Below are 21365 nucleotides of genomic sequence, written 5' to 3' on the forward strand. Positions count from 1 at the left end.
GCTGCCAGAGGGAGATAAACTAGAACCACATTCATCTTGTTATGGACCTCTGCATCCAGCACCCAAATGCTGGGTTTTAGCATCCCCAGAGACACCTCCAGAGCTCATTTTTCTCTCTGATAGAAGACAAAGTGATCACTTGGAGCTCACAAGTGGAGCAGGAGGAGTTCTTTTCCTGGGACACTGCCTAGAAGAGCTAGTAGGCCATTCACAAAGGAACCCACAGAGGGATCAAGCACACTAACTTTTGGAGTAAGTGTGTCTAAAACCTGCAGGAGGAGGCCTAATGTCATGAGCGAGATGTGCTCATTTCTGCTGACTGGAGTGAAAATACCTGGGGCTCCAGAAACCAGGCACATCTCTCAAGGCTGCTATCTGAAAAAAGCACATAATAATAGAAAAAAACCTGCCGAAGACAAACATCAAATATTTTTCCTTACAAATGACACCTGAGTGTTCAAGAAGGTGAGTGACTGCATATCACCTAATATTTATATATATTTTATTCTTATTTACACCATTCTCACAGAGTGTCAAGATCTCAGAAGGATTTTGTCTAAATACTTCCATGAATGAGAAAAACTCATTTTTTTCCTGTGCTGAACACTTCTGTTTTTCCCAGCTTACTGTAAGATAGTTTCAGGACTGTACAAATCTCCTTTTACATTTAAGCTCCCTGTCACTCTGGTTTTAACACTGGACTGAAATTCACTCAAGTATAAGCCAAATGCGGAGTGGCTGTTGTGCAGTGCTCCTTGATTTTATTATTTAATCTTCTTTTCATCTTGCTCATGTACAATATCTAGGGCTGCACACACTCGGCACAGCTATGAAATATCCTATCCCCCTTTCTGCATCCTAGGAAGAGAAGGAGAAAGGAAAGGGGAGATTTCATCCCCATGTCTTGGTATCATGCTCTGAATGTTATTCACTGTGCTAATAACTGTATCAGCATGTTTATAAGCTGATGTGCTTTTAATTGTTTCACTCACTCTCTCATACACATGAAGTAAGCACTCTAATGGGTTCTGTACCTTTCATCCTCTATTTTATTGCTAATGGCATCTCCAGTAATATAAAATGACGGATGAGTGCAGTCTGAGAAAAACTGAAAAATCAATGCATGTTCAGACTCCGTATTAGGGCAGTAAGGAGCTGTGGCTGCCAGGCACTGTGCTCCTCTAGAGCCATGCTGCAAGCGTAGAATGGGACCAAGGAAGAGGGCAAGGAAGGGCATATCTGCAGAATGCCTCCTCCCGCACCTACATACAGTGGTGAAGAACATCAACACCAGGTGTCTATACCCTCTGCTCTCAACTCAACTCCTGTTGGAGTTGAGCCCCAGTTGCAAAGAAGATGGCTCCACCATGCTTCATGTACAGGCACAGAGGCTGCCGAACACGTGCGTATAGGATGTTTCCATCCTGCTCATGAACACAGCACTTAAGCCACAGCTGAGGTCATTCACATTCATATGCATAGAACCAGCCTAGCACAAAACCTAGCTAACTGGGCCTTCGTCTTTCCCAGACTCTGCCTGAAGGGATCCAAAGGGGTCTTAAGAAATGAGAGGAGCAATGGCAAGCTCTTTCCTTGACACTATCCGGCATCCCTATGTGCATGAGTGGTGTCCAGCAGCTGGTGTGGGCAGACCACTGTTTGTGAATGACAGTGCCTGGAAATGCTTGATAGTGTCCGCTGGTGTCAGGCACAGTGGCCTTTCAGCATCTAAAGGGGAGCTACAGGAAAGAAGGGACAAACCCTTTAGCAGGGACTGTGGTGATAGAACAAGGGGGAAATGGTTTCAAGCTCAAACACGGTAGATTAGGTTAGACATAAGGAAAAAGTCTTTCTTTTACAGTGAGGGTGGTGAGGCAGTGGAACAGGTTGCTCAGAAAGGTGGTGGATGTCCTGTTCCTGGAGACTTTCAAGGTGAGGCTGGATCAGGCCCTGGGCAAGCTGATCTAGCTGTGGTCTCCCTGTTCACTGCAGGGGAGTTGGACTAAATGGCCTTTAAAGGTTCCTTCCAACTCTAACGGTTCTATGATTCAATAACAGCAGGGCAGCTCTGCAGCTCTTGTGAGAAACACCTGAGAGTCCTCTTCGTGGCTAGAGCAGCATTACACACATTCATCAGGATACCACATCCCTGTGTCTAACATCACATACTGCTACCAGCCAGCGAGGCTGTAAATAATGCATGGGGGTAGATACTTGCCATTTCTAGTTTTCTAGATATTTGTTTTTCTTACTGAAAAGTATACCTTGCTCTCTGTTCATTTAAAATAAAAATAAAAATTAAAAGTTAGGAAATTTTAAACTTTATTTTTTTTTTAAAGCAATAAGAACTAAAAAATCTATTAGGTACTAGCAATATTTGATACTTTTAGGGAAAGGAACCCTAGAGCAAGGAGGAGTACTGTTTGTTTTAAAACAAAATTCCTCTTCAAATCAGACTCTAGCCTGGAGTGGATATCGCACTGCCAAGTTACAGGAGCCCGTAATGGAAATGCTGACAGACCTTCAGCACCACCACAGTCACAGTGACTTTATAAATAGCTTTTGCAAAATGTCTGGCATGCGAGATGGGTTCAAGCAGACACTTGACAGAATCTGGCAATTGAACCAATGAATGTTTCAGAGAACAAACATCAGTGCAATCTGTTTGTCTGCGTACTCAGTCCTGCAGGTGCTTGGGTGCGTATCTACCTATTTTCCAGTGCCAGACACTATGCATTAACGATGCTGTTCTGGCAGATACAATATAGCTTCCCAAACAAAGCTGTAATATGACCTACTTTGCTCAGTCTAGTACCATTCAGTAATAAGTGGCCTCTACTGGGCTTCTACATGTAGACAACATCAAACACATTTCACTGAAGTGTTTAGATATTGATTTTACTCAGCCTGGGAACTTCAAAGTAGGCTTCTTCCATGTCATCTTGAAAACGCATCCTCTTGCTCCTGCTGTACAGATTCTCTGTTAGAGCATGTGCATGTATGATTCCTGCAGCTGCTAAGCATCCCTCTGATATTTGTTTCTAAATTAAGGGCAATTGTTGTGTCTCTTTATCCCATAATGGCAATAACTATTGTGTATAGCAATGTAAAAGCTGTCTCTGCTGCCTGGCTGCTGTACTGTCACCCAGCCATGCTGGAAGCATGGTTTTTAACTGTGTGAAATAAAGCATCAGTCTCAGATAGAAGTACTGAAAGCAGTGGAGGATTGTTTAAAATTCGTGACCCCACTTCTGCAGACTTAGGGTGTGTGCTGAGTTTTTGTCATTGCCCATATGTTCTGGGGATCTCTCTCTATCTAATCGCTTCATGGGGAATTTTTGTTGTTGTCGTCCTCTACCTGCTTTGTTTTGATTTCTGTTTTCTTGTTTTGTGAAGGACATGAGAGGCAACACATATTTTGCTAAGAGCCAGCCAGCAACTGAAATAGGGGTGCCAGATTCCCTTTCAGTAGGAATGCTATGCTATGCCCAAGCACAAAGACTAGAGTTCTCACAGTAATTTCAGGTGGGTGCAGGTGTCCCCTCCCTGTCCCAGTTTGCTACATGACTTCTGCACATCCGAATATTGCTGCCACAGTTCAATCCAAAGCCAGCTTCATCCAGATTGAGCCTCAAATGGGAAGTTGCTTATGGCTTTTGGTCTCAAAATGTGGTTGTTTCAACAGGCTGCCTCCGTCCTCCCTAACTCCGAAGCAGGAAAAGCAACATGCATAAGAAGGAATCCACAGTGCCAAGCTCTATCCACGTTCTGTGTAAGTAGGGCAAAAACAGTCACTGTCCCCAGTGATGGAGTCTTTATCCATTCTGAGGTGCTGTTTTTACATCATACCCAGAGTAGCATCACTAGGCAGACTAACAGTTATTTCCCTGCAGCAAATAACAAGTTAAGAGCTTCATAGCAGATAAACACCAGCAAGAACCTAAAGTAAATGAGCATTAACAATGTGTTGCAGAAGATCAGCTCTCTTTCAAACAGGGCACTTCTTTGTTTGCACAAGTGTTCTTGACCAAGTAGCCCTTCCTGATTGTTCAGTCATCCCTCCTCCTAAACATTTGGAGCAGACAGCACATCATTTATATTCATATCAATCTTTTCCTGCAAATATTATTTATTTCGAAAGCTTCTTTTAATACAGTTGCTGCTCTGAAAGTAATGCTTCCTATTCTATTATGTTGGCTCAAAGTGTCAAAGGCGGGTGTTGGTGGTATGGCAGTAGAGGTTACATCTAATATATATCCAGTATGCCATTACATCTTATTGTTGTGCTACAGATGGCAGCATAGTGGCAGCCTGACAAAATGGCATCTGATATGAAAGTGCATTTGAAGAAAAGGTGTGGAATTGAATTCATCCACGTGGAAAAAGTGGCACCCATTGACATTCATTGCTGCTTGCTGAACGCTGATGGAAACCAACATCCACTGGAGACCAGTGGATGTGAGCACAGTGAGGCAGTGATGCGTTTCAGCAGAGTTGACAGTGATATGAAAGATAAGTGACACTGGATGGCCATGTAAATTTGTTTCACCACAAAATGAAGAGCATCTCCATCAGCTCATCCACGTGAATCAGTGGATTACAACCAGGGAACTGTGTACAAAACTGAATATCAGCTTCAATGCATTGAGAACAAGGGTAGCAAAGTTTACATCGGGTGGATTCCACAAATGCTCACACAGGAATAGAAGGAACACCACATGCAAGTTTGTCAAGACCCACTGAACCGATATGGGGTTGAAAGTGACAGTGACTTGGACTGCATCATTATCGGCAATGTGGCATCACCATTATGAGCCAGAGTGAAAATGACCATTCATGGAGCCACTACATCTGAATTCCCCATCAAAGAAAAAGTTCAAGACACAGCCCTGTGTGGGTAAAGTGATGTGCACTTTTGGGATAGAAAGAGGTGATCCTTCTGGATTTCCCAGACAAATCATCAACTTTGACTGCTATATAATGACACTGACTAAGCTGAAGGCCAGAGTCAGGCCATAGAAGAAGACAACCTCTCTCTTGCAGCACAATAACACCAGGCCCCATTCCAGCCTGAAGACCATGGAACACATTGTCAATCTTGGCTGGACTGTCCTACCACATCTACCATGTAGTCTGAACTTGGCATCTTCTGACTTTTATCTGTTTGGGCCAATGAAAGATTGACTGCATGGGCAACGACTTCCTAGCAATGATGCTGTCATAGCAGCTGTGAAACAGTAGGTCACCTCCCTGGTGCAGATTTTGATGAGCGCATCAGTGATGAAAATGCACAGCTAATGGTGGTGACTATGTTGAAAAGTAGTGTTTTGTAGCTAAGAATTTGCTATGTCTAATACTGTTATTGTGTTCTTTGTATCTGTTGGATATAAATAACCAATATACTTGAAGATATTTGAACCTAAGCACAACCAATTACATAAGACGCCCCACAGTGAGGAAGACATTTCATCTGTGAAGCTGAGGTTGATGGTGGTGGTGGTGCTCGGCATTGCTGTTAGCAGCTCACAGAGTTTAGGTGCTTCTGCTCAGCCTGCGTCACAAAGCATGGGATGGTGGTCTTTCCAGGGATGTTGTTTCTGATATTTCTGCATATTGTCAAACATTACTTGCTCAGTGAGCCCTGTATCCACATACTCATTTCTTCACTAGGACTTCAATGATAGCAAGTGGATAATCAGCAAATAGTCCCAAAAGGAGAAAGGGTAAGATTACTGTTTTAAAGAATATTCAAGGTAATGGGGGATGTTAGAGCACTTTCAGCATATATTGCTAAAAAATATACAAGATGATGGGTAAGCCAGCAAACTTTGATACTGTCAATGTGAAAGTCTAGAGCTATTACATTTCTTTATGAGTAACATACACCAATTAACAATTATGTCTTACTTCCCAAAAAGTACTCTTGTTGCACTGCGGTTTATAGAACACAGATGAAATTCTGATGGAGAATAATGATGAGATACAAAATGCAGTAAAGGAATGTCTTAGTGGAAATTGCTCTCCTGCATCCTCCCTATTCTCCCTGGAGCTAAGCACAGTACTGCACTCAACCGAGGAGCAGATCCTACTCATTTTTTTTCAAAGTCCATCATCTTCAGTCTCGGTTTTTGTATATAGCAATTGGGATTCTGTCCTATCTGCTAAAATCCAGATATCGGTAAGCAGAGAGATCTTCTTTCTGAGCTTTGAGATAGTGATGGAGTCAGCCTGCATGATGAATGCTAAAAAGAAATGTACAATGCATGGAAAACACTAAACTGACCTATGAGGTTTGAAACCTGCCTATAAAGCTTCCATTTAGAGAGATGATTTCAGAGTGAGTAGGCCAAACTATGCTCTGCCTAAGTATCTGCTAATTACTTTAATGGGATGCAAAAGCAGGGAGAGGCAGCAAAAGGGATTTAAAATTTGGGAGAGCGGGAAGGGTAGGAATGCCACAGTGTGTGTAAGATCACACACACCATGCAATCTCTGGAGATAGTCTGGCCCAAATCTCAAAACAAAACACTTGGATCTACACGTTCCCATATGCTCAAAATGGCATTAGCAGGCACTAACAACATCCTTATCATTTGACCAAACCCCCTCAGGGAGCAAAAGCACTGTCAGGAAAAAAGGAGATTGGAGTCCCAGCCTGAGATGTGCAAACATGCCTAAGGGTGTTGGAGCACCCAAGGCTAAATCTCCCCAGTGACTCAGTGCTGCACGACTTAGTGGTTCAGATCAGTAGGAAACATAGCTCCAGGGCAGAAACACATATTCTCCATTCAATGCCTGCAGAGGATCAGAAACCAGGACAGTGGGGTCTTGAAAAGCTGGTAAGGTGAGAGGAGAATGAGCAACTAGCTGTGTGAACCTAGGGTTCCATTATTACTGGGAGCAGACTAAACAAAGATCCTCCAAGAAGGGAAGTCCTTTGTGTTTTCTCCTGGAACTGGCTACCAAAACTTGCCCAGGCATTGTTTAGATGAGGCAAAGAGCTTTCCTGCTCTGTCCCAACCTTGTACAGTCATTAGCATGCAAACAGAGCACCAGCTGGGGAAGCAGCTGTGCTCACAGCTCTGCAAATCAGATGGGAACAGGTTATGAATCCAGGACTCCCACTAAGTACAGACTACCCTTATTACCAAACTATGACCACCTTAGACAATCCTCTCTTTAAACTTTCCCATTAGGGACATTCCAGTTGTTCTAGGATAGGGTATGGTAGGGTAGGGTAAAGTAAGTTAGGATAGGACCTGGGGCAGGGGGGCATTCAGAGTGGTTTCTCCAAATGAAGCAGCAAAAGTGAAGCCCAGGTTTTGTGTGCCTTGGGGACTCTGAACACTTGGATGAGATATGAACTTACTGTCTTGCTCTGAGGGTTTTGTCCACACTGTTTACAAAGCTATTAAGGGAGCAGCTTCTCTTGTCAGGGCCAGTGGGAATTTAGTACTTCAGCTCCCTTGGGGAAGTTGAGAAATCCCACCCAGAAAAACAGAGCACACCCAGAGGTCATACTGAAGCCAAGTGATGACAGCAGTGTGTGAAACATGAGCAAGGATTTCCCGGAGGATTTAGAGCACCCCAGCTGCTGCCAGCATCTACTGGGGGAGAAGGATTTTGGTGCTGTCTCAGTAGTACTTGGGGTGGAGGAAGAAGGAAAAAAAAAGTGTATTTGGCTCCAAAAACACCTTTCCTCAAGGCAACACAGCCAAGCTTTTGCAAAGGCAGAGAACAAAAGGCTGACTGGCGATCAGGAGAAGAAAGTGCTGGAAAGGAATTTATTTCTACAGGAAGCTCAATGACTTTCTGTAAAACAGACTGCAGTTCTGTTGTTTCCATGTTAAACCTTCAAAAAGGGTAGCTCCTGCAAGCTGCGGACTGTCTGGTGCAGAAACAGTAAAGATTTGAAAAGAACGAAAAGCAACTTGAGCTTCCCAGCTGGATGGGTAGTAAAAAATAATAATGAAGGGCAAGCTTTTTCCTTTTCTTCTCCTCCTTCTAGAAATTCTCTGGTTTAATCTTTTTGAGTCTCAGACATTCATTTACTCCCAGGCTTGTTTTTAAGAAAAAAGAAAATATATACAAGGCCTTCTATGCTCCAAATCTATAGCAATAGTTCCAATTTTCATTACCAGAAATAGCAAGAGGAAATGAAAAGCAGGTGTGGGAAGGCTTCTCTGAATGATGCCAGGGCTGTGTTTTAACCTTTACTGGAGGGAAATACATATGTGTGCATGCCAGGCTACTCCCTTACTACATAGCTTCCTTACAGCCACAGAAACCTGAAAAAAGCAACAAAATATTCTCAGTTTCTTCTAAGCATGTTTGCTGACAGCTCATGCCACTGAAATATTTTGCTGACCTTTGAAAGGCAGTAACAGTGGCTTGCAAGACAGTAGGGAAACAAACAAACAAAAACCAAAACCATCACAGGGCATTTTTCATTTAAAAACAAATTTGGAGGCCAGTGGGAACAAAACTTGGCATCTTGTTTGTCTATCAATTGCACTGAATCCTTCCTGCTTTTTGCATACTTCAACAACAAACAAACAAACAAGTATTCTTGAGTTACTCAAGAATACTTCTCTGAAGGCACTAGAAAATAGGATATATGAAGAGTGGTTGAAGGAACTGAAATAGTTTGTTCTGCAAGAGAAAAGGCTGAGGAAAGACCTCACTGCTCTCTACCTCTACCTGAAAAGAGGCTATAGCGAGGTGGATGTCAGTCTCATTTCTCAGGTGAAGTGATGGGATATACAAGGAAATAGATTCAAGTTGTACCAGGGAAAGTTTAGTTTGGATATTAGGAGGAACTTCTTTCCGGAGAATGTGGTCAAGCATTGGAATGCCCAGAGAAGTAGAGGAGTCCCCATCACAGGAGGTGCTTAAGAAAAGTGTGGGTGTGGCACTAAGGCATGCAGTTTAGAAGCAGGACTCGGTCAGGTTGAGGGTTGAACTAGGTGATCTTGAAGGTTTCTCGCAACCCTGATGATTCTAGGATCCTATGATCCTGTCAGCTGCCAAGTGACAGCCACTTGCAGCAAAGAGGCTGAGATCTGACCCGGGTTATCCCAGCACAGTCCACACAAACCAGTCACACTGTTGGGGTTTTTTGTTTGTTTGTTTGTTTGTTTTTGCATTTCTGGGGCCAAACTGTAAGATCCTGGAATTCATTCATTCCCCTTCTATCCACCCTTCAACCAAGCACGAATGAATACCCTGCAGCTAGCTGCATGCTGCCAGCTTGGGCCTTCAAAACAGCACAAAAACACAGTCCAGACCGAACACGGAAATGTAAGCCAGGGCCTGGCCCCGTGCAGAACGGCTGCTGGAAAGGCCCTGGGGCTGATCTGGCACAGCAGTAACCTACGCACACAGGGACGGTGTGTTTTCTTTATCCTCACTTCAGTAGAAAGGGGTGGAAAAATAATTCACTTGCGTATATGGTCGTTTAGGCCCAGTCATGATTCCTTTAAAGCTCATGCCAATGGATTTTAGTCATTCCCTGGCAGAGGTTTCTCTTTTAACCACAAACACTGAATAGTTATTGGATGAGTCATCGCCTTAAGTAATTTAATTCCTTGACCAGTACATGCTTGCTTCCTGCACTTTGGAGTAGCTTTCTGCAGTCAGAAAGTTCACTACACACCTCCCTTGAGAGGGCTTTTCTGTCCTGCAGCATGTGGGGTGGCAGAGCTGGGGAGTCCATCTCTCAAGGCGATTCCCATCTCAAAAGCCTGGGTGTTTTGGAGCTGGGAAAGATCCACTGACTTCCTACAGCATGTGCTGTCCTTGGGAGCAGCAAGATCAGAGTTAGAAGTTAATTTTTCAGACAGTAAGCCTTTACTCAGCAAGTCCAATTGTATTTGGAGGCAAAATGTGGCTGTGCAGCTTTAGTAGCAAATTGTAAAACAGCCAGACCTGCAACATTTGCCTCGAAACACCAACTAAATGTGTCCCAGTCAGCCCTTTGGAGAGGAGCAGCTGCTGCTCCAGGGCAGCTCTGACCTCCTCCAGAAAAGCAGCACTAACAACAACCACCAGCAGCACGAGCCAGTGGCAATGCAAATCACACCAAAACACAACTGTACCTGCTTTAGCAAGGAGAGGGAACTGCTTTCCCTTTTAAATGTTCTTGCTGAACGAGACAGCGCACTGACAAATAATGAAGCTTAGAAACACTAGATAATGTTTGTCCTCCTTTAGAATATGTATGTTTCTGGAGTACTTAATCATTTGAACAGTAAATGCTGGTGAGTGTTCACAAGCCACCTTTTGAAGAATGTTATTAAAATCTCTCATAGGCTCTTCTTTCATGGTTGCAACTTTGTGCTTCATTTCCTATTCATGAGGACCTTGTTTTCCTTGAGGCATCTCCTGCCCACCGCTTACTGCAAGCTCCTTCCCTTCAGGGGAGGAACAGAAAACATGGACAGCAAGTGCAGAGGGTTATATTATACTCTGATATTTTCAAGCCAAGAAAAGCAGACTGTATTAAAAGTACTCTAATATAAATTCATGGTCCCAATAGAAAAAATGTTTTTGTGTTTTTATGTGTACATAGGTATTGCTGACAAACAGAGCAGATCCAACCAAGGATATATCCTAACAGCCTATGTGGCTGATAGGATCATTAGGTCCTCTCCTGACATAATCTGTATGCACACCTACAATACATACATACTTAGAATAGAGGAAGATAAAGATTTGTACATTAACTGTTCTGAAAGGTGGCCAATCCTGAACTTGGTGACTTGTTATTCTTAACTTTAATGCCAATCTTAATGGTTTTTAAGTGATAATATCATGTTTCTTGTATACAACGTTTCTTGCATACCATTGGCTTCTAATATTTGCCTTTTCTAAAATTTTGTGACAATAATCTGGCTATATCAGGACTAGAGAATGCAGTTTGTAAAAAGACCAGCTACTTGTATAACAAACTGTTCAACAGTCATTTTAATTTAAAATTGTATTTTTTCATTACTCATAGAACAAGTGGCTAAAAAGAAAAAAAAAAAAAAAAGAAATGCAGTTAGCTGAGCCAGCACTGTCACAACATGCTGGCCAATGGAGACTGGGACAAATGGTATTTGCTACCATTTCCCTACAGCTAGGGACAACCAGTCCAGTATTTGATGTGCCACCATCATAATTTGTACTTGCCTCTGATTCCAAGTTCCCTCTGTTGCCTGATTTTTAGTGTCATAACTGTAGAAACACACCAAGTCAAATTGGAAAGGACAAAGAAAATATTACTTTGTCCAGTTATCTTCACCCTTCCTTGAACAGGGGATCTTGACGTTCTTCCCCATTATGACAAGATCTGAGATTTTCTGATGGGTGCACTTGGGCTGCTTTTGAGCATAAATTGATGCCATATCTAAGCCAAACTGCCACCAAAACAAGTAATCCTTTTCCTTCACCTCACTTTCATTGACACAACTTATTTGTGTACTTCTTCTTAATGGCACTGACATTTATTTGAGCTCAGGGCTCACCAGTTCAGGAGCTGAGCCATTAGATAAGGACTTACTTAGTTGTGTGTGTTTACAGTCCTACAGGCTCTCTGCCTTGATCAGGTCAGCAAAATTCCCTCAGTGATGTGCAGAGCAGTGGAACCACAAGGCCAGGTAGAGGCAGGAAGATAATTTAAAGCTAGGTAAGATAAGTACATAGCCCCTGTGTAGCCACAGGCCCAAACAGGAGAACTAAAGATTGCTACAATGCCTGTGGCCACTGCTGTGGAAAGGGGGAAAATGCCCAGATGTGCCCAGCAGCAAACCTCTACCCCTGTTGCACAGCTCCAACCTACACCTGATTCTTAACAAACCCAAGAGTTACGTCCCTCCTTGCCCTGCCTCCATTCCAACTCCTGTTGGTCTCAGGTTGCCTAGAGAGGAACACAGATAAATTGTGCAGAAACAAAAAAATTATTTCCTAGTGTATAAAGACATGCCTTGAAGAACTCAGAATGTGCTGTAATCACTGCTTTATCAGGGACCTGCACATACGAAAGCACCTGAAGTCAAGGCAGGCAGTTCTGCACTTCTGCCACTGGTCCATGAAGGACTTAGAGAACTGTGGGTCCCAGGTTCCTCATTTCCGAAGCTAGAAATAGTCCTATCTCTGCAGACTTTTTGGCAGTAATAGGGTAAAGGCATACCACTCAGAAAGGCAACTGATTTCACCCCAAAGACAAGAAGTAATTTCAAACCCACCAGCATAGGGTAACCTATTTCAATACTCATTTACCACCATAGCTAGAAAGATGGTTTTATTTCAAGGTTCAATTCATTTAACTTCAGCTAATAAACCTTAGATCTTGTTATGTCTTCACATATGGCATTAAAACATTGTCCTAGATCTTGTTCGTCTGTGTAAATATCTATAAATCCAGATCAAGTCACTTCTCAGCCTACATAAGACTTTTCTTTGGGGCCCTCTTTTCATCCCTTGGGTCACTTTCGTAGTTCTCCTTTGTATTCTCTGCAGTATTTCACATCTTTCTTGAAGCATGAAAATGAGAAGTGGACAAAGTATCATAATAGCAGTCATTAATTCAAAATCACTTTCCTTCTTTTCCTTCACGTTCCCTTATTATACTTCTATGTGTTGCATTGGCCAATTTTTCCCATAGCACTGCATTAAGTGCTTGTGGATGGGTAATTATTTGCAACGACCTCTGTGTCCTTCTGTTCAGTACCAGTTTTCAAGAAAGTGCTCCTCATTCTGTGCAAGTTTTTCAATCAAAGGTGATGTGGTATTAAGTCAAAAGGCTTTGAGAAGTGTAAGTGTACATATCATTGAAACCTGCAAGCAAAGTATTCCTGACAAAAAAAGACAAGAGGTTTGTGTGATGAAACCATTCCTGAAACCATTCCTGAAACAATTCTGGATGACAGTTGTTACAATTTTAGCTGTAGTTACAGCTGAGTTTATTCTTCATAGAATCCTGAGTTCACTGTTCTACTGTTGACCAAGATCTTCATTAGGGTCTTATACCTCCCTAAGTCACACCATTCATTCATTGACTGTACATCCAAGTTTTAAAAGATTTGAGGACTCTTGACTCATTCCTTTCAGTCTCTTTGCTATGAGTAATCTGAATAAGTTCATTTGAAAATGTTGATCTTTTGGGGATGCTTCTACATGCCTATTTTTCTGTACATGAAAGTTTTCTGCTTCTGGCTAACCTGCTCCTTTCTGCCTACAGAATAGAAATCCCTGAAAGCATCTGCCTTGTCTACATCCTCTTTACACATCTACCTTTTGCAAGCAGCAGTGGGCCCTTATTGGATCTAGGACAAAAATACCTTCTTACTGCCTTTAGCCATTAAATCCAAAACTGTGTGAATGATTACTTTTTAGCTCTCCTCATCACTGAGCATTATTTACAGTTATTTGTTTCACTGTCCTTCCATTCCTTAGCCTGGAAATCTTTCCTGCAACTCAGCTTCCCTCTGTGATTGCAGAAAGAGGGCTGAGGGACACCAGTAGGACAGCACTGAACAGTTCTCAGTTTGACGTAATGCTTCCCACATTACAAATCAGTTATATTACAAATCAGTATTGTCAGCAAAAAGTTTGAGGTTTTGGAGAAGTCTCCCTTTTGAAGTTCCAAATGTGCACGATAGATGTTGGTACTTTCTTTACAAGGTCAATGAAACTAGGCTGATTTCCCTGGTGCAGAGGTAGCTGCCAATTTTTAGGTCAGTGATGATCTCATCTTTGTCAAGCTGAATGCAAACCAGTATGCAGAGTTGTCATATGTTCTACTAATACCGCACAGCTACTGCAGCATGGAGGTCAATACTAATTTAATTTGTTTTTGTGACTGCAGTAAAGCCGTGGCACTTCTGCATTAAAAAAGCATTCGTCATTTCTGGAAACTCAGGAAATGTTGCTATTGGCTAGAGGAGTCTAGCCAGTGCATCCTGAGAGAAAGACGTACGTGATAATACAGTTTTACTGCACATTGTATAGAAAGATTAAGGGCAAATAAGATGAGATGCACTTTAATAAATACGAACACTAACACCTCTTTAACTTACCACTTGGAAGTGTAACCTCTAAACGTTCAGAGAGCCTGTGATAATCTATAACCATTTAGAAAGTAGTAATGTCCTTAATGGACAGTGCCTTGGGTGAAACTAATGTAGATCTCCACCATATGTACATGGTTCCTGCATATGAGTGTCCTTTGTTACTGTGATGATGACCTTCACTCTCTCTTCTGAAAACCAGAGAATTTCCACAGTACATACCTATGCCTCCAAGATCCATACCTCTTGGTTGGTATCACAGAGATGACCAGCTGCATCATCTGTGTTGACTATCTGGACCAGCTGCGAGGCCCTATCAGACTTTTCTGAGGTTTGCCCATTTGAGACAAGCACCATTTGTGTGTCTTCTACTCCCGTTGATTCTTGTAGGTTCTCCATCTGAGATGTCTGATTCAGCCAGCACCTGGTGGTGATTTGATACCTCCAGATGTGAAGATAACATTCCAGTTCTTCTGACAAACTGCCAGCCTCTTTCTTTGTTGCCAGTGTTCCCTCAGCAACTCAACTTTATTGCCAAAGCTCAAAAGATCTGCCATAATACTGGCCAAACTGAGGAAGTCTTTTAGAAAGCCTATTTAGGAAAATGACCAGCTTTTCCATAAGACTTTTGACTACATTCTGTAGAAAATCTGATATTCCCACTTCATGGAGACCAACAGCAATTCCATCCAGGAGAGAAGCAATATGTGACACAGATCAAAATAACTGGTAAGACTCTTCCGATCCTGATTGCTGCATTTTTAGATCAAAGCTCTCAAATTCTCAGGGAAAAAAAAAAATCTGAGATATCTGTGTGCTAACTATACATTTTCAAAAACTATTGCTTCAAATGAAACAAACTAAGCACTTCTACTTTTAAAAGATATGCAAAATGTCTTAACAATGTGTTTGACAATGATATGGATACAGTGAGAAATTGTTATTGTTGAGATCCTAGTCCAAAAAAAATACATATTAAAGATTGAATGGCAATTAACAGATAAGTATACTAAGAATTTAGAAAGGAAGTACTAGAACACTTTTTCTTTCTATGCTTTTATTCAAGTCTAAAAAGGGAAGGGAAGGGAAGGGAAGGGAAGGGAAGGGAAGGGAAGGGAAGGGAAGGGAAGGGAAGGGAAGGGAAGGGAAGGGAAGGGAAGGGAAGGGAAGGGAAGGGAAGGGAAGGGAAGGGAAGGGAAGGGAAGGGAAGGGAAGGGAAGGGAAGGGAAGGGAAGGGAAGGGAAGGGAAGGGAAGGGAAGGGAAGGGAAGGGAAGGGAAGGGGGAAGGGAAGGGGAGGGGAGGGGAGGGGAGGGGAGGGGAGGGGAGGGGAGGGGAGGGGAGGGGAGGGGAGGGGAGGGAGGGAGGGGAGGGAAGGGAAGGGAAGGGAAGGGAAGGGAAGGGAAGGGAAGGGAAGGGAAGGGAAGGGAAGGGAAGGAAGGGGAAGGGAAGGGAAGGGAAGGGAAGGGAAGGGAAGGGAAGGGAAGGGAAGGGAAGGGAAGGGAAGGGAAGGAAGGGAAGGGAAGGAAGGGGAAGTGAGGGGAGAGGAAGGGAGGGGAGGGGAGGGGAAGCAAGAAGGGGAGGGGAAGCAAGAAGGGGAGGGGAGGGGAGGGGAGGGGAGGGGATGGGGGAGGGGAGGGGAGAAGAGAAGAGAAGAGAAGAGAAGAGAAGAGAAGAGAAGAGAAGAGAAGAGAAGAGAAGAGAAGAGAAGAGAAGAAAGAGAAGAGAAGAGAAGAGAAGAGAAGAGAAGAGAAGAGAAGAGAAGAGAAGAGAAATGATATCTATAATGCATATAAGCTTAACCATGGAAAATACGTCTAGCTTATTTTTATGGTATTTCAACTTTTGTTCTGTGGCTTTTTGTTTATTTTTTTACTACAAAGACTATTGTTTAGATCATTGGGAGTGAATATTAGAACTTAAAATGTACTTTAATTTATGTTGTTACAAATCATAAACCAAAATAATACTAGAGAATTGATGAAGTTGAGTCTTCAACAGAATTCTTACACTGTACAATTGTAAGAAACTGTTGTGAGCATTCTTCTATCATTATAGTTTCATCGGTGCAGTAATAGGACCTAGCTCTGTTCCCTTTCCATTCAATAGGATTTTTGTTACTGACTTTTATGAGAATAGGATCACATTACATATTGCATGGAATTAAACACATGAAATACTTTTTTCTTAATGGTCAGACTTCACAGGGACTTGCTGGGAGCAGCAACAAACCAGAAGATGCACTTCTTCAACCTTTCCTGGCAGTGGGACCATTTTGGTCCCAGTTACAATGGAACAGTGAAGATGAACAGATCCAGAGACTTGAAAACAAACCTCAGAACAGCCTTGAGCATAACTTGCCCCCATCCCACCCACTTTCAGCCCATAGAGCTGTCTTGCAAATAGCTTGCCCTTGGCTTGTTTGAGTGCACCTGGGAGCATCCTGACCTATGAAGCAAGCCTTGACAAGTGTGGTCCTCACAGCTGCTGCTGCAGTGTGCACCTTGAACCCAGGCAGGGATTGCTCTTACTAGCAATATGAAAAGCAGTCAAGTCTGTTCTTGAGGGTAATGTTGGCATCGTTGATATTTAATCTCTCTAGAAATTTCTGGGGATCTTTGTGACCTGAAACTGTCTCTGTTGCACCACTGTTTGCCCGTAGCATTACCCTGATGTGGGTGGAAAGAAAAACATGTTGTCTGCCAGGTACAGCTGTGGGAAAGGGCTAAGTTCTCCCTGCTCTGAGCAGAGCATGCCCATATGCTCACGGGAGAATCCATAAGAAGAGAAGAGCTGGGGTGTGCAGAAATTAAGAGCTGAATCCACAGCCAGCACAGATCAGTAATGCTCTAGGAATGCTAGTGACACTATCTTCTTTTGTGCCTGCTGAGGATCTGGCTTATAGCATCTTTCATGGTCATCAGAGAAGCATAAAATGCAAGGTAGCCATGAGCAAAAGAAGAATAATAAAGCACTTTGTTAGCAGCAAGGGTTAGAGAGCTGTATCAGTTTCTTCAGTCGCTGCTGGAATCCCTGCTGCTGGCCTCATCACCTGCCTGTTTCAGGCAATCTCTTCTCTAGGCTGCCTTAGCCATCTGGTAAGATTACAGACAGAACAAAGCAACAGAAAAGGAGAAGCAGGAGTTAGGGGGTGAAAGCTTGTTCATCCTGTCCCCCTCTGTGCCTCCCTTTCATCCTCGGCATGTGTAAATCCTGACCGCGAACTAGCTCCAAACAAATATGTGTGCAGAGTAGCCAAGGCCATTTGATTCAGCGCCATTGAAAATGTGATTTCTTGTTGGTCTCACACAAAGGTCTATTAATTAGGGCTGATAGGGCTTAGTAAAAAATCTGCTTGGCTAGCAAGGGCAGTCTCACTCTCTCGCTCTTTTCTTAGATCTTGCCAAGATCTCAAAAAATAGAAGGAGCTTAATTACACTCAGTGGATTAATCTCCAAGGGAAAAAATCGTAATTAGCCCTTTGAAATGTGCCACTTCTTTCTCTGGGCTTTCATAGTTTGTCAGTGTGTCTGTCGGTCCTTCTGTGTGACTAGAACAAGTGCAGTTTTGCACAGCTTTTATGCTCACTTTTAATTCCAAGCCAGAGACACAAATGGCAGCTTGACTTCATAAACATTTCCAGTTGATCTTGGAGGGACTGTTGTTTCCTCAATTTCTCTGTTAAATCTTGTTCACCACTTTCTGTAGAACTGTTCTTTTTAGCTTCAGTCTCTCATGGTCCTGCAGGCAACTCTGCTCAGGCCTTCTGGTGCCTCTTTGAACTCCTATTTCAGTTCATGAGAGCAGCAAATAAAACCTGGGGTTTGTCTGTGCCATTCTGAGTTCTTCACATAATGGCATGAGTTGTAACAGCCATCAATATTCAGCAGAAAGACAGTAAACCGAGTGCCTGATACTGTGTCATTTATGTTCATGGTCTAGTAGGTTTGAAGGTGAACAGGAGGATTGAGAAGAAAACCTAAATCCACAGCGAGCGATTGCAAGAGATTTCAGTGAATTCCCATTTCTCACAAATGGGAATTAGGCACAGGTTTAGAAATTACCTTGATAAATGAGAGTGTGTCTAGCAAAGACGCACCAAGCACTCTGATTTATAACAGTCATTGAATGCAGTCATGTCCCTGATACATGGCACCTTTGTGGATGAGTTTGCATATACACCAGCTAATTTTGCAGGGATGCACACTGGGGCGCATCACACAGAGGCAGGCAAGATCAAGACCCTTATGCATACAAGGTGGCACTGTAACAAGGAGAAGAATAAAATGAAGAAATGAAATACTCTCCTATGGGGGAGTGAACATAGAGGGAGCCTTCAAGATGTATATCCCTTAATCCTTCTGTCTAGTATATCATCATTCCTCAACAGTGCAGTAAAGCTATCCCTTCATTAAGACTCTCAGTTCTAGGAAAGGTGACCCAAACTCCCCTTCCATCCATTTGAATCTTGCTCTGACAGCCAGTGACTTGTTAATTATTAATATGAAATATTTGATGGTACATGGAGCAGCTGAACCCAGTTTAATGTATGCTCAGGGCGACTCTCTGAAGCTGAAATCAGCCATTCCGATGCTTTGGATTTTTCTACTGTAGTTTTCCCTTTTGCTCCCTCTTTTACTTCTCTGCCTTTCTTTCTTGTGCCTTTGTGCCTTCATGCCGAGTGTCTTCTTTCATCTCAGCAGTGAACTTATAGGTCTGCATCTCGATTCTGTTCCTTTGCTGACTGATCAGGCTTAATGGGAAAATAAGAAACAGGACACAATCCAACCCCCAGTTTCACGTGGTCCCTGAAAACTATTTCTTTTTTGCACTGGAAATCATTAGTCTGTCCAGTGCTGGGCACTTTTAAACACTGCTCCTTTCTGCATACCCCTGGAGTTTGAGCTGTGGCATTAACTTCAACTGCAAGAGAAATCACATCACCCAGAGTTAAACATGTGCTACATGTGGTAAATACAGGCTTTGGAAGACTTATCTTCTGGCTTAGGGCACACTTTTAGGATGCAAATCTCCTCTTTAGAATGATTTGCTTGCTATGAGATTACCATTTGCTACCTTAGTGCTTTATCAAAACAAACATACGTTATCAAGGTTGTAACCACCCGCCCACCACGTGCGCAGCCACTGTCACTTATAGAATCTGCTGCTTTATCATTTGAAACAAAGGAATATCATTTGTTTGATTCCTAAGCAAGTTCTTTAGCACTGACAGTCGAAGGCACTTCTGCTGCCTCCAGGCAGAACACATTTGGCTACACCACCTTGTCCCTTAGGTTTGTGGAGCGTGTCCTGTGCTGATCAAGAGAATCCACTTTAGTTATCCCCTCATTTGCAGCTTCCTATTTTTGTTCACCTTGTTTCATCTTGGCCTTTGGAGAGCCATGTGCCATGATAATACTCAGAGGCTGTGCCAACATGGTCCTAGAATCCCAGCTTAGTTGTGGAGAAAATCTCCCCTTGATTGGCAGGAGAAAGCCCCAAAGCACCCATGTTGTTATTCCCCAGGGGGCATGGGAACCAGCTCAGTGAAAGCCTCTTTGGAAATCTAGTCAGCAGGCCATTCAGCAAGATATAAAACAGCACAGATATTTCTGCACAGTGCTAATAGCAAGACACTGGACTTTGGAAATTCCCAATTGTCTGCTTTTATGCCCACCTCACTGTTTTTACTCTTTTTATGATCACCGAATATGCACAGGAGCAATACGCTTCTTATGATACGTGTCCATCCTTCTCGAAATATGTGAGTGTGTGTTTAACCAACATATAGTAGCTTACTGTAATGCTAACACATGTTAGACCTAGCAAGCAACACACAGCAGAAGCAATGAGGCCCATTCCTTATTTCTTCCTGATCATTACACAGCTGCGCCGTTATGCACGTTGTGTTTCTCCTGAAGAATATCTCTAAGCAGCTTCATAAAACAGCAGTATTTGCATTGCAGAGACAACCTTTGTTCTATCCAGCACAAAGTACCACTTAGTATCTGTGTGCAAATGCAGAGAGGAGGTGATTTGGAAAGTATTTGGAAGAGTTTAGAAATCAGAATTGAGATTTTATTATTATTATTATTGGAAATTGGAACATTTTCTATCACATTAACTGACTTTACAGCAATTTATTTTGCTGCTATCATAAAGGGAGGTAATGAACCATGAAGTTTCTTCAGGAAATTGTCAGCATCTGCCTACAAATAATTTTCAACCACATGTGAGCCATGAAGGAAGAACATAATGATTCAAAGGAAACTGCTTGTCCTGATCCTAAAGGAGAAGTGTTGCTGGTGTTTGACATTCAGGAGAAGGGCCTGTTTTAAAGACATGTCACTAATGTGCGACGATAGAAAATTTAGATGCGTGTTAGTCATCTCACAGATAAGATTAACTTCTTTGAAAGCATATGTTTCCACAGATGGATAATCGTAGTGAAAGGATAATCAATAAAACGAGAAGAAATTCAACAACCTGCTTGTTATTCTCTGAGGGATTTCGCTTTTTAAAACAATTATCTCAGTGCTCTCTATGACACCTCCTTTGTTCCTCACAGTAGGTGCCTAACACTAAATCAAAACCAAAACCCATATCTAATCAAAGATAATAGAAAATGTAAAAGATTTCCTTATCAGCTCCACACACATACAGCATCACACGGTAGTTATCTAGGATTAGGAAGCTTTCTGGGTGTGATTCACTGATAGCATTTACATTATATCACTGTAGCATTGGTGACAAACATTGTACCAAAGAATAAAGCAACATTGTCAGGTTAGCATATGCTATAAATGTATGGGAAAAGGATTCTCCGTGCTACTGCCTTGTGTGGTTGCTTATACACGTGCAAGGGGAATACGAAGTGCAACCAACTAAATGTGAAGCATTCTATTCTCACTATTCGTGGATGCAATTTACTGTGCAAGGTACCCGGCAGTAAAAAGTCAAGCTCATGCATGTTTTAATCTTTAAAACTTTCCCATTGATAGGAAAGCCGTACGTTTTCTCTATTCAGGCTTTCATTTTCTCTGGTTAGGACATCCATCATTTTCTCTCCTGGGTCTTTCCTTCCTTGATGTAATAAGAAAAAAAGGCTTTCTCATCTTTTTTTTCTTTTTCTTTTTCTTTTTTTTTAACTGACACATTATCATTAAAAGTATCTCAGACCTCATTACAACTCCACACAAAACACTGGTCGCTGATGTTTCTCTGATGAGGAGAAAGCCAGCATTTGTCACTGTACCAGGTTCACTGGCCAGAGAAATGACTTGCTAAACTCATCACAGGCAGTGAGTTAGAATTCA

Source organism: Meleagris gallopavo, chromosome 2 (assembly GCF_905368555.1).
Source record: "Meleagris gallopavo chromosome 2, MGAL_WU_HG_1.1, whole genome shotgun sequence".
Taxonomy (NCBI): domain Eukaryota; kingdom Metazoa; phylum Chordata; class Aves; order Galliformes; family Phasianidae; genus Meleagris; species Meleagris gallopavo.